Genomic DNA, 16,641 nt, shown 5'->3' on the forward strand with positions numbered 1-16,641 from the left:
TTATACATCCATTTTATTAAATGTGTGTATATTATACGTTGTTGTATATTACAAAGGTTAATAGGTTTCAGAAATAGTAAAAACATATTTAATTTGTGCAAGTTCAATTTTTGTAAAACTACTTTTATTATTAGAAAATTGTGTTCATTGATCGCTTTCAACTTTTTTTTTAATATCATATTCTCATTAACCCCAATGTTTCACATACCATGAATGAATGTATTTGTAAAGTTTTGGTTTAGTTTATAAAACATTATGCATTACGAGATTATTTGAATTTTTATATGACATGACAACACAATACTTTCTGCCATGACACATTTTTTGAGACAACCTATATAACCATGTCCCATACGAGTTACACGAACTATACGAGATAAATACATCTTGTTTCAAACGATACATGACCCACTTTCAACTATAAATACATACTTCATATTTACTCCATCTTTCAAACCCTTAATTTTCTTCCAAATGGCGCACCGCAGAGACAAAGAAGAAATTGAAGATTTTTTTTCCTCACAACCAGTTTCCAAATCAGCAAGATGGACTGATGATGTTTGGAGACGTTTAACAAGGCCTCGTACAATTACTTCGGCATCCTCTTCACATGTTCCCGAATACCCCCATGAAAAAAAATAATTTTGCAGTTTCGAATCCAACGAAAAAAGTTGATCAAGAGATGTAGTTGAGTTTTATATTAACGAAGACGCCCCATTTTGCTATACAAAGTTTTTACCCATGAAAAAACTCAATCGAAGTTTCCGGGGTGCTTTGTTAGAGTACGAGTCCAATGGTTCCCTTTCTGAAACGGTAAAATTCTAAAGTTTTATATACTTTATATAAAGTTGTATATACTTTTATATGTATGTTTCATTAAATGACTAACTAATATTTTTGATAAATATGTTTGTAGCACATCGAAGCGTGGACAACAAGATTGATGATTGTTCGATACGCAAAATTAAGAACTAATCCAGATTTAAGACTCCATTGGAAGGTGTTGCCCCCGTGTTTTTATGACGAAATGAATAACGAAGACTCCATAGTTGCCATAGAGCTAGTCGGAACAAAAGACCCATATCCACGATTTTGGGAGGTTGACCAAGTGTATATTCCGTTTTCGTTTCATTCTGGTGGTGATTGGTTACTCGTCCGTATAGATATGCGAACGATGGAAATTACCCAATACTGGACAGATAAAAGGTGAAAAAATGAAAAACTTCAAAGCGCTAAAATGGAAATGTTATCATTGTTTTTCCCATGGTTTCTTGATCGTATACGCTACTGGAGAAACTCGGATAATTTATACGAGAAAAAAGAAATGGTTATCGGTTTAAGTGAAGTTAACGTGCCTCAAGACAAGGGTAACACTTCTAATTCAGGGATTCTGGTTTGTATGATGATGGAAATGTTGGTTAAGTGATTGAAAATGACGTTGATGAGGTATGTGTTAACTACCGACGTCAGATGGCTCATGAATTATATAAGTGGCGCGTGGAACCCGACCTTGTTTAGAGTTTGTTGTATTGGCATCATATTGTACCTCTATTTATTTTATGTTATCCAAAATTAGTTGTAAGTTGTGTCACTTGACTTTGTTACTTGTAATATTAATCTTCAATTTATATTATGCTATCATATTTAACTATATTATTTTAAATCTATAATTACACATACAAAAACCTAACTAATAGACAAAAAAACAGAGAAATCATAATATGAAGATATGCACACATACCCCACATCATAACTAGTTTGGCCTTAAGCATTCATTTCTTCCTTTTTCTCTGTTTTTTTTCTCAAAACCAAAAGTTTAATTTTAATAATTTTTTTGACAAAATAAAGCTGAGGCACACACTCAATTACTTAAATCATCTCAACTTTTTGTCATACTTCACCATTTTTTTTATATGAAGCAAATATCAAAAAAATAGGAACAGATCGAGAATGGTACAAAATTAAGGAACAAGGATGCATCAGTGGTGATTAATATATGTTTACAAGAAATAAAGAACAAAAAATGTTTACCTTAGTCTACAACAATGAGCCGCCGATTAAGGAACGTTGGTGGTGAATTGAGAACCCTGGTTTTTGGAAAATAAAAAGATTAGGAAAGTATAAGTGGTGAAAGCAATTAATTTCTTTTGAACAGTGTGAAGAAATTAATTAGTTTGTGATATCTTTTTTTTAATTTAAAAAAAAACCAATAAACTTTTTGGAAAAATAAGCCAAGTACATACGGATATGAATGTGGTTACAAAAAATAATTGTTATTCATTTAAAAAATCCTTTTTTAATTGTTATTTATTTATAAAATCCTTTTTTAATTCTTATGTTTTAAAAAATAAAAGACTAATAAACACCAATCTCCCATCTATAAAACTCATATCTTCACCAATTAAAAACCCCAACCTCCCACCCCAAACTCATACCTATATTGGTACTGTAGCACTATGTCGTCTTCCTTGTCGATGAGTCGGTTTACTCCTCACCCCAACAACGTCTTTTGTTATTGTGGTAAACCAGCAGTTTTAAGAACATCATGGACGCCAAAAAATCCCGGGCGTAGGTTCTATGGTTGTCCAGATGAGGTAAGTTTTTTTTTTTTTTTGTAAATTACTTCTTTTTCGCAACATAAATCACTTCAATGGTATAACAGGGATCAAAATGTCAATAGATTGGCTGGTTTGATCCAAAGATGTGTTCAAGATCAACCAACATAATTCCTGGGTTGTTAAAGAAGAAAAACGAATTGGAGATTGCAAATAAAGAGTTGGTTATGGAACTCCAAATCAGTATTGCAGAAAAAAAGAAATTGAAGCATCAACTGATTATGAGCTGGAGTTTCTTCATAGTGCTTATAATTGCCATTGTTATGTATTAAAATTTGAGTTAGTGGCGCGGTTATGTTTACATGTAATGGGTTTTATGTATGATGTAACGGTTTTCTAACCAATTTTAACCATTTTGATATAATGGTTTGCAATCTAATTTTCAATGTCGTTGTCATTGTAGATTTTTTATATTTAAAGTTTATATTTGACATAAAATTTCCCAATCAAATTAAAATACAACATACTGAAAAAGTTGATAGACCACACTATCAAAATACAACATACATAACATACATCATCCTAAGTCTTCATAATCAGTTTGACGTTGTGTTTGCAGATCTGTAAACATTTTTACGCGCAGCCGATATAAGTCTTCCCAATCTCTTACCATTTCATGCCTGTAATGTTTCCAATAAGAATTAATTGTCGGCATCGGGTATATCCCTTCAAACTTAACAACCACAAAATGACAGTTGTCGACATTTAGAATGGCAATGGCAGCATGATCTAGGATTTCTTTAGGACGATGTAACAATGGAAAAAATGTAGAATTGTTACGTTCATCTGTTGACAATGCGTGAACGATCACCCCATACCTATTAGCGATCAAAAAAGCTGTTGACGACATTTCCATCCAGCGTTCTTGTGGAGCCATTCCATAGATTGACCAATGCAGGGTATTAAATACTCTATTACAACGAACGTCACCGAATACATGGATGTACACATTCCAATTACTCGTCATCTCTTGTATGAGTTCATTTCGTATATGGATCCAGTCATCTTCAGGACGACCTAGAGCAATAGCCGTAGACCGAAATCCACAATTTCCATCAGGAGCAACATCTTGTATATGTGAAACATACGGTTGAAGAATGTAGTGAACTTGCTCTAAATACTTGTGATGGTAACGTCTCACCTGAGAAACCGGCACATAACTATGTCTCTCATTGTCCTGGCTACCCATATAAGAACTGTGTCTTGCATTTTCCTAGCTACCCAAATAAGAATTGTGTCTAGCGTTGTTTTCGACACCGACAAAGGAACTGTGTCTTGAAGGGTCTGCCTGGTTGGGCATGATTTCATCAACGCTTAATGATGTAGAATTACTGCGTTTGAAGGGGGGGCTCATGTTTGCTATTTTCCTTAGACTTTGTCGGTGGACGCCCACGGTTATGTTTCTGGACTTCTGGTTGTTGACTGGTTGATGAGGCTAGCATTACCAGTGAAAGAAACTTTGACAACATACTTTTTTTTCCGCCCTTTGACTCTTTTAAATTGTTGTACAAATTCTTCTACCAGCTCGTTAGCTTTAGAGTCAAGACCTTCATCCTCGTCAACAAATAACGGATAGAAATCCAACTTCCTCCAATATATATCTATCGAATCCAAAGGAATGGTATGATCTGAAGTCAAATACTTTGAAATCATACATGCACATGGCATACCACAACTTGTGCGAACATGACACCCGCACGCTTTACCAGACTCCATCAACTTGTTGACCCGATTAAGCTCGTCCCATAATATATCTAGAGCTTTACATGAAACATGACGGCGTAACTCGCTGAAAAGTGGTATGTTGTGGTGATTCATTTTCTTCTTACGACTCTCTTCAAAGGTTGCTTTTATGGCTGTTAGCTGGCTCACCATGATTCGATCGATAATACCCACAAGTTTATCAAGCGTAGAGTTCCGGGTCACCATGTGTTTTTTTAGAAGATAGTGTGCGCTCTCAACTCGATTCGTTGTAGTATTACCAAAATTTAGATTTTGGTCTATCCACATAGACACAAACTTTTCTTTATACCTATCGAGCCGGTTGGTGCTAACATAATCAAGTACTCCCGAAAAAAAATCAATAAATATGACAAATAATAAACAACACTTGAATCAAGTTAGAACAAACACTTAATATGAGAACTAGATAAATTGCTTTTGTGGCTGGCAATCAAGGTATCATAAAGCGCTGGTATCTTGACTCGTATTCAGAGAGAGTGCTAGACTTAACCAACCAGTTCCATAGACCAAGAAACTGTTCGTATTCTTCAACGGTAGCGAAGCTTTGCCTACAATGCTTTTTTACGTTCTCATTGATGTGCCATCTACATAGTAGTTTGGCAGCATTCGGGAAGACAGTCTCGCATGCATTCATCAGGGCAAGATCACAATCTGTTAATATCACACGTGGCATCATGCAGTTGTCTAACGTCGTCTTCAGCATCGTTAGCACCCACGTGAAATTATCCTCCTTTTCATTAGATATAACTGCCATTGCTATATGAAAGGTCTTGCTAGTTGAAGTTACACCAACGATTTATACAAACGACATCTTGTATACGTTTGTATTGTATGTTGTGTCTATCACCAACACATGCGGGAATGCACGATATATCATATACGACGTTGATTGAACGAAGAATAAGTCCTCCAGGGCATTTGTGGAAGGATTTGTGCGATGGTTGTGTATATAAGTCGTGTCTTGCAACAAATTAAAAAGAACCTCCATCGGGCTTCTTCCTCGGCGGTCCTCTTTACGGATCTTTTGCCCTTCATTGTACACGGTTTTGATGCATGTCACATTTCTTTCATCCTTAGACTTTAAATTACATAGAATGTCACGTGGTGGCGCTCGGTTTCGATACATATCATGTACCATAACCTTTTGAACAGGAGTAAGTCTGCCTGCGTACGCGTGATGTAACATCCGGCCCCTCGCACCACCAATATTGTTCGCTCTGCCCACGAAGAGCTCACGGATTTGTTTTCGATTGCCCAAAACGCGTTGGTGATTGAAGAGGCAGGACATTACTTATGAACCAGTGATCTCTCTTTTCCACGGGCGATGTGGGATAGCCTAAGAGTGGGACGATGTTGTGTTTGCCAAGGGTGTTACAGAAAACCCCCCTTTGGACTCATCGTCCTCGATGAGGCGTGTCCCAACATCCCAAACGGCACAAGAGTGGCTTTGATACCAACTGTAACATCCGGCCCCTCGCACCACCAATATTGTCCGCTCTGCCCACGAAGAGCTCACGGATTTGTTTTTGGTTGCCCAAAACGCGTTGGTGATTGAAGAGGCAGGACATTACTTATGAACCAGTGATCTCTCTTTTCCACGGCCGATGTGGGATAGCCTAAGAGTGGGACGATGTTGTGTTTGCCAAGGGTGTTACACGTGACCCTCGAAATGTTGAACGAGTTCATGGTTGTGTGTATCATCAACCACCCGCAACCTCCAACCATTGTATTGTCGCAAATAGTTGCCAATTAAGCTAAAATTGCAACCGGTTTTAATTGTACCAGAACGCCTAACTGTCGTTGTACAATTGTATGACCCGTTATGATCACACTTTAGCCAAACTTTAACGACCTCTCCACCAGCGTTTGTCTTCGACCGTTGGGTTACTACGAAAACATCAACTTCACGACCTATTGTTTTTCGCCCAGTCCTTAAGTTCGTCGACAGACGAAAACAACTGAAAACAAATTTAACATTCTGTTAAAAACAATATCGTCAAATATAAAATAATAGAAACATAATTTATAAAATTATTTTATACCTCGTTGGTTGAATATGGTGAGACATTGTCGGAAGTTTCACCAACACAATCGTCTTGATTGTCATCATCAGAAAATGACATATTTAACTCATTTTTTTATTACTAAATTTTTTGATATGTTAGAATACTATGCAGTGAAACTATATAAGCTATATATATATATTTAATTGGTTAGAATATTATGTCGTGTCATATAATTAACAGTGGAATCTTGTTTCGTGTCAAATAATTTACCGAATATTATATCGTGTCAAATAATTACCCTGCCTGTATGAGTCGTATAAACTATACTACTTGTATAAAACTAGTCATTCACAGGTCTTCCTAGACATGGTACACTGAACTAACAAGTCATATAGACTATACTACTCGTATAAGTCTTAAGTCTAGTCAAACATTATCTAAAAAGCTGTGTACACATATGAAAAGCTGCTATGTACGGTCTGATAAGGGTGTGTGGTGATCCAAAACGACTCGTATAGGCTATACTAGTCGTAAAGAGGGTGTATGAGGATCATACGAGTAGTATAGGCTATACTACTCGTATGGATACCAGCAATGTCTCGTATAAGCCAAACGACTCGTATAATAATTTGGTCAAACACCTTTTTCAAAAAGATGGGTTTTGTTAATGTACGGATACCTATACGACTCGTATAAGCTATACGAGTCGTATGGAGGGTGTATGAATATTTGAGCAGGGTATCTTATTAGCAGGACCCTTTTGGTTTAGTTTACAACACGTTATACATCAACTTCATTTTTAAGAGATGTTAAAACTCAACTTAACGTCCATCACATTTTATGTCTTTTATGCCCAATGGGCGTGTGCACACATATTTTAGTTGATATTTTGAAGTTGAATTGAATAACTTTTCATGTTGCCTTACAGTTGATTAACTGTAGTTTAACCGAATCTGCTTTGTTCTTAGGTTTTCGTTATGCTCTTGAGTGTTTATATTTCTTTGGTGACAGTATGGGAGGATCAGAGGGTCAGCTGACCCTCCGGCCGGACAAATTCCAAGGTTACCAGAGTGTTCAGCCAGAAAAATTTTAGATAGTTGACCCTCTTGATTTTCCGCTAAAAAGAATTAAAGTGTAAAGAAAAAGGGTGAAGAGAGGTTTCCGGCGGCAGCGAGTGGCGGTTTAGAGTAAATTTCCGGCGAGATATTGAGTTTTTGGAAGTTGCAGTGTAGGAAGAAGACGCAATTTAACATTTAACTAGTAAAATGCCCGCCCGCGTTGCAGGGCGATAAACCACGTAAACCGTTCACGTTGCAGCGTGCTTGCACTTGCATGCGTAAACCTGTGCATGCAAACTTCATCTTATCCGGTGTAAAATTAATTAAATAAACATATGCATTGCAGGGTGATAAACCACGTAAACTCGTTCGCGTTGCAGCGCACTTACAGTTGCACGTGTACACCCCCCACGCGTTGCAGAGAAATATGATTTGGTTTAGATTCAAAATACTCGTTAACAAATTTATATCAAAGTAAATGCGCGTTAAACACAGCATAAATGTTTCTCTATTTCTATTGTTGGATTGGGTGACAGGTCAAAAAACGGGCGGCGGCATGTTGGTTAGCGGGTGTAATCTGTTCAAGTCAAAGGGATAGCAGGTTATCTGCTTCCAAAGAAAGTGGTTTCCTGCATCACAGAAACAAATTTCACATTTATAAAAGTTTTTAAAAACTTTGTGTGTAAATATCAAAAACGAAGCTGTAGATTCCTTCAGCTACTTTATGATAGTGTTGCTGCAAGTAGGGCAGAAGCCAAATTCCCTAATAACATGCTTAATGCAACAGGTCTAACCTTTAGTCGATCAAAAACATAAGTTCTTCGGTCCTTCCCATTTACTTACTTACTTACGGGCCTTGGGGTTCTAGCCTTGAAATATTTCCAGGCCTGAATTCCATGTTTACCAGCCATTGATGCAGGTCCAATAATAAAAGGTGTAGCCTGATACACAACATATTATATTTCAAATGTAGCCCCACTATGCTTTTGACATATGCACTAACCTCTTTGAAGTTCATGGCTTCAAATTTCAAATGTATTGCCTTGAACTCATTTTACTCGGAAGCCATATCAACATGAACATGTTTTTATATGTGACTCGAAACCGTTTTCGCACGAACCAATTTGATGTTTTTTATTAAATAACATGAACTCATTTTTTACTCGGAACCCGTATTAACCTGAACACGTTTTATACGTGACCCGAACTTGTTTTCACACTAACCAATTGATGATTTTTTTAAATGACCCAGTTTGACCCAAACGATTTAGGCTATGAACTACAATATATATATATATATATTTTAATTTTGTGTGTGAGTGTGTAATATTCTGGCTAAACTCATAACTTACTATGTACCTTTGAAATTAGTGAAATGAGATCTATTCCATTGTCATGCTTATCTTATTTTGTTCCTGATAACATTAGCTGTAGCAAAAGATATGACATCATTAGTTTGTAAATAATTAAAAAATATTAGTTGTGCAACAGAGATCCTAATATTCAACAATGCTAATATAAACCTGATCAATATAGTTGTAGATTCAGATAGGTTAGGTATGAATTCAGTTTCGATCTAAACAAAATTCATTATTCTGACGATCTAAAGCCGGTCTCTTAGTGATGTGAATACACAATGAAAACTCATATTTTGGTAACTTGAACTATTATCAATAGGACTAACTATAGAGGGGCCTAATTAAACATAAAATCAAACAGATATGTCGGGGGAGGAGTGTGAGAAGATCGATTAAGTGTCACCGTCACCAAAGTGAAGCCAAAAAAGAACACGAATGCAGTGAAACAAACGCGTGTGATGATACAGGATTACGATGCAATAATGAGCTTGTACCATAGGCATCATACTTTGGACATTGATGAATAGTTAGAATTGTGAGTGAAACCAAAAATGGTTTTTAATATACTAGCAAAAAGCCCGCGCGATGCGGCGGCGGCGTCAACTTATTACTCGGTACTCGTTTTATGTTTGTTTATCCGTTCTTTAGTGATTTATTGCATATTACATCTAGTAGTTTTCTTATTTTGTAGCATTGGTGTGGTCTATTATATGACGAGGCTTATATATCTCAATTTAGTTAATAAATTAATTTTGTATTTTTATTATTTTTTAACATTGCTACATATGGAATACCTCGTCTCGTTGAAACCCCCTGACCAATGACCATAATTAATAGAAACCTTTTAACTCAAATTCATACAATTTCGAATTGAGAACCAATATACGTGTTATGTTACATTACAATCTCTCAAATAATTAGATGACTAACAAAATATATCCAAAACATATTACTTGACATCCACGCCTTCATCACATATTAGATCATCACTTTTCAAGTATTGGAGATGGTTTATGTAACACCCCGACCAAAGGCGGAACATGTCAGGGTGAAACGGATTGCCCAAGAACACAAGACACTATTAAAGTGACAATATTTAATCAACTCATTAATTTCATTCAATCACCAAAGTAACACATATTGTTCATACAAATAACACCAAAACATAAGAAATAAATATTGTTCATTCTTCTAATAAACCTAGCGGTATCAAAATAGAATGACGTCTTTGAACTCCAACTCAAATAATAATCAAACCTGTAACATGCATAAAATAACATTTGTCAACACGTATGTTGGTGAACAATTTCATAGTATTGAGTATATATAATATGAGCGAAATCCACAAACGTATATGAGACTATAAATAAAGCATCAATCGTGGTATATAAAACATATGTAAATGAGGATCCTTTCTGAACAGTAGCAACCGACATACTTGGATAATGAGGCCCTATTCTACTAGCACAAGGCTAAGTAGTTAGAGGAGCGTATGATCATACTTAATGAGGCTCAACAACAACATAAAAATAAACACTCGCGCACGTAAAGCATATGAGACATATAACACACAATAGAGCAAGTATTCTAGCATAACATACCCTAAGTTTGTGGTTTGAGAAATGAGTATAATATAAATCATTTTTGTTTGAATAAGTATGCATGTTACCCCCAAAAGATAAAAGTGAAAGCGGGGGATGAAATGTACTCACGTTAACTAAGTAATTTGAAAGATTGATTCGTGAATAATCGGAGATCGGGTTTAACGAGCAAGACCTAGATTAAACGGGTCTTAAGTTAGTAGGTAGTCTTGGAAGGGTTTAAAATAAAATATGACAAGTAAAGTAAATAAATGAAGTTTATGGTTTAAAAATGTAAATACTTGGGAAATTAAAGACATGTTCTAAAAAGTAAGTTTACTCGAAACCGGGTCTTGGTATTTCATTCATAATTATTACTCAACTTATGTTAAGTAACTTATGTGGGTTATAATGCACTAATGCAAGACCCTTTGGGTATATGAACACCAAAACAAGGTTTTAATCGAGTGTTCGGATTTGTTAACTTGGGTCTAGATAATTAACTAAACTCAAAGTTAACTTTCCAAAATGTTTTGAGATAACTCAATAAAATCGAAAAACTTAACCAAGTATATAGTTCTATTATGAAGAACCTTAACGTCCGTTAAGTGTGTATTTGGTATCACCGGTCCAAGCTTGTTATAAGATCAAGTTGGATACCGACACACCAAGTAAGTTGATAAAATACTTAAAATTAGTTTAAAATACATTCTTGAAGAAAAGATGAGTTTCGATGGCCAAAAACACACTTGTGTGTCTTAGGCAAGTGAACTCGGTTTAGTTCGGTTTTGGTTCGGTCCTTGACTCGGAATGATACCGAGGATTATACCCAAATACCATAGAACTATCAAAATGGTTTTAGAAGTTACAAGGTTCAAATCTTTCATAAACATGTTTATTTAGCTATTTTAAACAAAGCTAGTAAACAAAACTATTTAAAACAAAAGCTAGTAAACAAGAGTTCGGTCTTGGTTCGGTCTTGATTCGGGTCTAATCTCGGGATGAAACCGAGACTAGTGACTTCATACCCAACACCATGGAACTCTTTAAACATGAATTAAAACTAAACTACTTACAATATAAACAAAAGCATTAAAGGGAAATAGTATAAACAAGACTAGTAAACAAAAGTTTGGTCTTGGTTCGGTCTTGATTCGGGTCTAATCTTGGGATAAAACCGAGACTAGTGACTTCATAACCAGTACCATGAAACTCTTTAAACATGAATTAAAAGCTAAACTACTTACAATATGAACAAGACTAGGAAAGCATTAAAGGAAAATAGTATAAACAAGAACTACAAAGAGTTCTCCATGTAGCCTTGCCTTGTAGCATATCACCTCCCGAAGAAGATGAAAGCCGAAGGAAACAAGGGGTGCATATTATATATATGTTGTGCCACAAGATATGAATTAATAAGTAACAAACAAGAATTAAAGAAGGTTATTGCTTGATTATTAAGAACCTTAGAGGTTAGAGATATGAACTTTATTTGGGAGAGAAAGAAGATGAATGAGAAAAGAAAAATAAAGAGGATGGGGTTGTTTATATAGGGAAGGAGTCAAACTTGTTTTCTTTGTTTTATATCAATACTTGCATGTGTTTTTTTTTTAAAAAAAGGTTTAAATAATACAATCTAGTAACAAATCCAAAAGGTAAGAGATGATTATGTAAAATAAAAATCCAACATTTTATATTAGTGAAAGATTTGGTTTACAAATTGGGTCGGGTTTTGATACAAATACAAAAAAGATCAAAAATGACGAATGTTACAGTTTATGAACTACTTGTTCCTCCCAAACATCCACTATGCATTCAAGGGGTCTAAGCAATACATGGTAGATAGACTGTGTTAGCAATTGACATAACATAAGATAAACCGTATGAAAAATGATCTAGAAAATCTACTAACATGAATGGCATAATAGTAAACGACAAAAATGAAGATAAAGATAAAACACACCTTATATCATATAAATCATATCTCTCCTGTTGCAATACAAGGCACTTTCCATCTAAAATTTTATGTCCTGCAAAAATGCACATTTTGAGTAACATATGACTGCAACAATAATCAGATTACACTAATTACTACATTATGATAAATTTAAAATGAAAACTCATACATACGGTTCGACTAATTCGTTTTGACCCAAAACTCAAACATTTTGAGACAACCCCATTTGACCCATACTAAAAAAATGGTCCATCATAATGAACTTGAGCCTAAATCTTTGTGTTCATTAATTAGATGATAAACTTAACCAAACAAAAAATAGAACCAGCCCGAAACAAAATAACCTAACCCAACCGAAAAATTTACGATTTGGTTTTATGCTTTTATACAAAAAAAATTTTTGGTTCTAGTTCGTGTTCGATTATTCATATACTTTATAACCAAACCAAACCAAATTGATGGAATTTCATTTTTAATTTTGAATGTAAAGTAATTATAAGAATTCAATAAATAGTGTAACCCGAAATAATTTAGCTCAAACTGAAGAACAGCAAGTTCGAGATAGAGAATGCGAGAGAATTTGGTGACTTTACCAATTGCTGGAGTACGTACCTCTGCTTTATTACCACATGGCAGTTGCATTTGTGTATACAGTTGTTCCATTTCCAAACTTTAGCTGCATCGAATATAATGAATATTACGAGAATCTAATCATAAAACAATGTAAAAGCTTAAACATTACAATTTAATTAAATCTAGCTTATTACGAGAACAAGGGCATATTACTGCTATACGCCTTTTAAATTAACTACTAAAACATAAAAACGTGAGTTTGGTGTTAAAACTGTGTTGGTAATTTCAAGCAAAGATATCATACCTGACACCCATGGCTAGTGGAAAATATCATATACATCATATCTCTCCTGTTGCAACACAAGGCACTTTCCATCTAAAATTTTATGTCCTGCAAAAATGACTGCAACAATAATCGGATTATACTAATTACTACACTATGATAAATTTAAAATGAAAACTCATACATACGGTTCGACTAATTCGTTTTGACCCAAAACTCAAACATTTTGAGACGACCCCATTTGACCCATACTAAAAAAATGGTCCATCATAATGAACTTGAGCCTAAATCTTTGTGTTCATTAATTAGATGATAAACTTAACCAAACAAAAAATAGAACCAGCCCGAACCAAAATAACCTAACCCAACCGAAAAATTTACGATTTGGTTTTATGCTTTTATACAAAAAAAATTTTTGGTTCTAGTTCGTGTTTGATTATTCATATACTTTATAACCAAACCAAACTGATGGAATTTCATTTTTAATTTTGAATGTAAAGTAATTATAAGAATTCAATAAATAGTGTAACCCGAAATAATTTAGCTCAAACTGAAGAACAGCAAGTTCGAGATAGAGAATGCGAGAGAATTTGGTGACTTTACCAATGGCTGGAGTACGTACCTCTGCTTTATTACCACATGGCAGTTGCATTTGTGTATATAGTTGTTCCATTTCCAAACTTTAGCTGCATCGAATATAATGAATATTACGAGAATCTAATCATAAAACAATGTAAAAGCTTAAACATTACAATTTAATTAAATCTAGCTTATTACGAGAACACGAGCATATTACTGACACCCATGGCTAGTCGTACAGGCCAGTACTCAGTTCTTATATATGTGATTTCTCAACTTCTCTCTCTATAGTATATGAATGAATTATTCTTCGATATATTCTTCGTTGTTGCATGACATTGATCGTACATTAATAAATAAAGTTTTCGGTTAATCAAACAAATGTATATAATCAAATACTAACCCCAACTATGTCATATCTTCCTCAAATTCTTTCACATGAAATGTGATATCAGCAACACATGCAGTCATAAAAGCTGAACTACAACCATTTAATAAGTCAAACCACATTAACAGATAATATATGTAGAGTTAGAATATTTTCTTAAAAGTAAACTAATCTGGTTGCAGAAAAGGCAATATCAAATCCACATGTAATTAGTCAATGTTGTTAATAAAGGTAGTATAAAACTATTACATTTAATTTTCTAACTTTCTTAAATTTTTAAATCTTGGCTTATAATATTTACCATTGTAATGACATAAATGACATTTCAAAACAAACTGAAGATATATATGTGTAAACATGTCAAGTTTCAATCACCAATAAGCTTAAACTATTAATCTGCTAGAAAATTGGCACAAATATGAAAACCGAATGTGTAAATCCTAAAAATTAACAATGATATAGAACAATAAAAGTGACAAAGCAAATTACCTGAGACAAATGTCAAAAAGATTACGCATATTTCAACAAACAAATCACTTTGGTTATTAGATTAAAATGGATTCAATCAAATCATCAATTTAATTAATAAAATCATATCAAATCAATCACATATTTAAATTTATGAAAACCAGCAACTAACAAAAGCATTGTGGCATACCATGGAATGACTGTCATCAGGCCAATTTCCAAATCTCCACTTTTAGACAACCAATTTACCATCCTACAATTCCATGATTGTCCCTGTTACAAACGTAAACTACCTTAAGATTATCGACCTCCACTTTTGAAAACACTCATTTATGCAGGTAAACACTAATTTGAATAACTGATACAACATAATTATGCAAATAACTCTTACCTTTATATCAACCAGTTGAAGCAACAATGCCTATGAACCTTCCCTGCAAAAAAAAACTCCGGAGCCTGAATAAAAAAAAATTGTGTCTGAAGTCTGAACCAATGTCAATAAATCGGGTATTGGAATTAGAGAAATTGTTCTTTTCAAAATTATTCTATAAATTAACAGACTTTTGTATATATCATAAGTAAGATTAAAATCCACTACGGAAACACAACTTTTGTACCCTAAGGCCTAAATTGGGACAAATTACAAACAGAAAACAAAGGAAACTTAATAACTTACTTGAGAGAGGAAGAACTCAGACGACCTCTGAAGGTCGTTCTCGTTTGCTTCTCTCTCGCATTCCGTGGCTGTGATTGTTGTGAAGTTGAACGTAAACCAAAGAAGTAAAACAAGTCAGAGAAAAAATTGAGTTATCTGAAGATGAAATTGTTGGTGACCCGGCCTTGCGAAAACCAATTAATGTTGTTTTGAGAAAGATGCTTTTCAAGTGTTGAAAATGAATTCGTTTTACAATGGTTTCAAGCTACCCCCCCCCCCCCTTTTCACTCCTTAGATTGCAATTACCATTTGCCCCATTGATTGGTAAAAAAAGGTGACTACCCCTCATTTTTTTTTGAAAAAACCCGCTCCACGGTGGTAAAGTCTCACTTTGTGTGTTGACCAAAGTTAAAATTAACTACATGGAACCCCCCTAATATGTTCAAAGATCTCGAAATGATGTGCGTTAACGAAAATATACACATTTCCATTACAACCCCCCAATTAAAATGGCCTGGTTCCGTCACTGTTTGGTGATTGATTAACGGTCCACACGTAGCATCGATCATGATGCCTTTTCGGATTTTTTTGAAGGCTCAGTTCATTAACCGGATAAAGTGAATGGAGAATCTAATATGCACTTGTGAATGACTACTATTGCTAATAATTACACATGGTATATCAATTAGACAATTATAAGAACGATGGAGCATAACACAAACAACATTTTCAAGACCTAGCAATTAGCCACAAATAAATATGGTTTAGCATGAACATATAAAGCATTACCAGCTCATTCCCTACCGTATATCCATATAATATCATATAATTACACAAAAAATCACTGTATTTTTTCTTTTCTGTTTAATTTAATAATTCACTTTATATCTTTATCATTATATTTTATCTCTCTTCTACTCACAACTACTTTCAAATATTATTAAAAAATTATACGGTATGTACAGTGAATTTCCAAATTTAGCTTTCTCATGTAACATTTTCTTTCTCCTCTACTCACAACCACTCATAACCATACCGTATAATTTACAAATCTCCCTCACATCATTTTAGGGAACGGATTGAGAATGCTCTAAGGCTACATATAATACGTCACTATTAATCATTCGCCACGCTAGCACTGTCTTAGCTTTTACTTCATCATTCAACTCCACCACTCAACCCATATTGCACCTATTATCATTCTCCATAATTCTATTTATTTTATTATTTAAAATCCAAAAGAAATGAAAAAAAAAGCAAACAAAACAAGAAAAAAAAGTTGATAGGGTGAAATGGAGAACGGCCTACGAGACACCCTCATTTGCACCCCGTCATGCGTGACTGGGAGGTTGTTCCAATGAGGTCACGGGTGCCACGT

At 34.5% G+C, this 16,641-nt stretch overlaps 2 long non-coding RNA genes across 2 annotated transcripts; both read right to left on the reverse strand.

The window, feature by feature from the left end:
* Positions 1 to 312: 312 nt before the first annotated feature.
* Positions 313 to 6,434, reverse strand: LOC143569447 (uncharacterized). The gene is made up of 3 exons (XR_013141742.1): positions 6,305 to 6,434; positions 4,322 to 4,352; positions 313 to 604 (listed from the first exon to the last, which is right to left on the reverse strand). It is a non-coding gene; the product is annotated as an uncharacterized LOC143569447 (long non-coding RNA).
* Positions 6,435 to 7,917: 1,483 nt separating this feature from the next.
* LOC143569448 (uncharacterized) lies at positions 7,918 to 8,453 on the reverse strand. Its single transcript, XR_013141743.1, has 3 exons — positions 8,426 to 8,453; positions 8,217 to 8,363; positions 7,918 to 8,051 (listed from the first exon to the last, which is right to left on the reverse strand). It is a non-coding gene; the product is annotated as an uncharacterized LOC143569448 (long non-coding RNA).
* Between the last annotated feature and the right edge of the window lie 8,188 nt (positions 8,454 to 16,641).

Source organism: Bidens hawaiensis, unplaced genomic scaffold, assembly GCF_021521415.1.
Source record: "Bidens hawaiensis isolate Kalapana, Puna unplaced genomic scaffold, B.hawaiensis_p1.1 tig00024484_1, whole genome shotgun sequence".
In the NCBI taxonomy this organism is placed as follows: Eukaryota; Viridiplantae; Streptophyta; class Magnoliopsida; order Asterales; family Asteraceae; genus Bidens; species Bidens hawaiensis.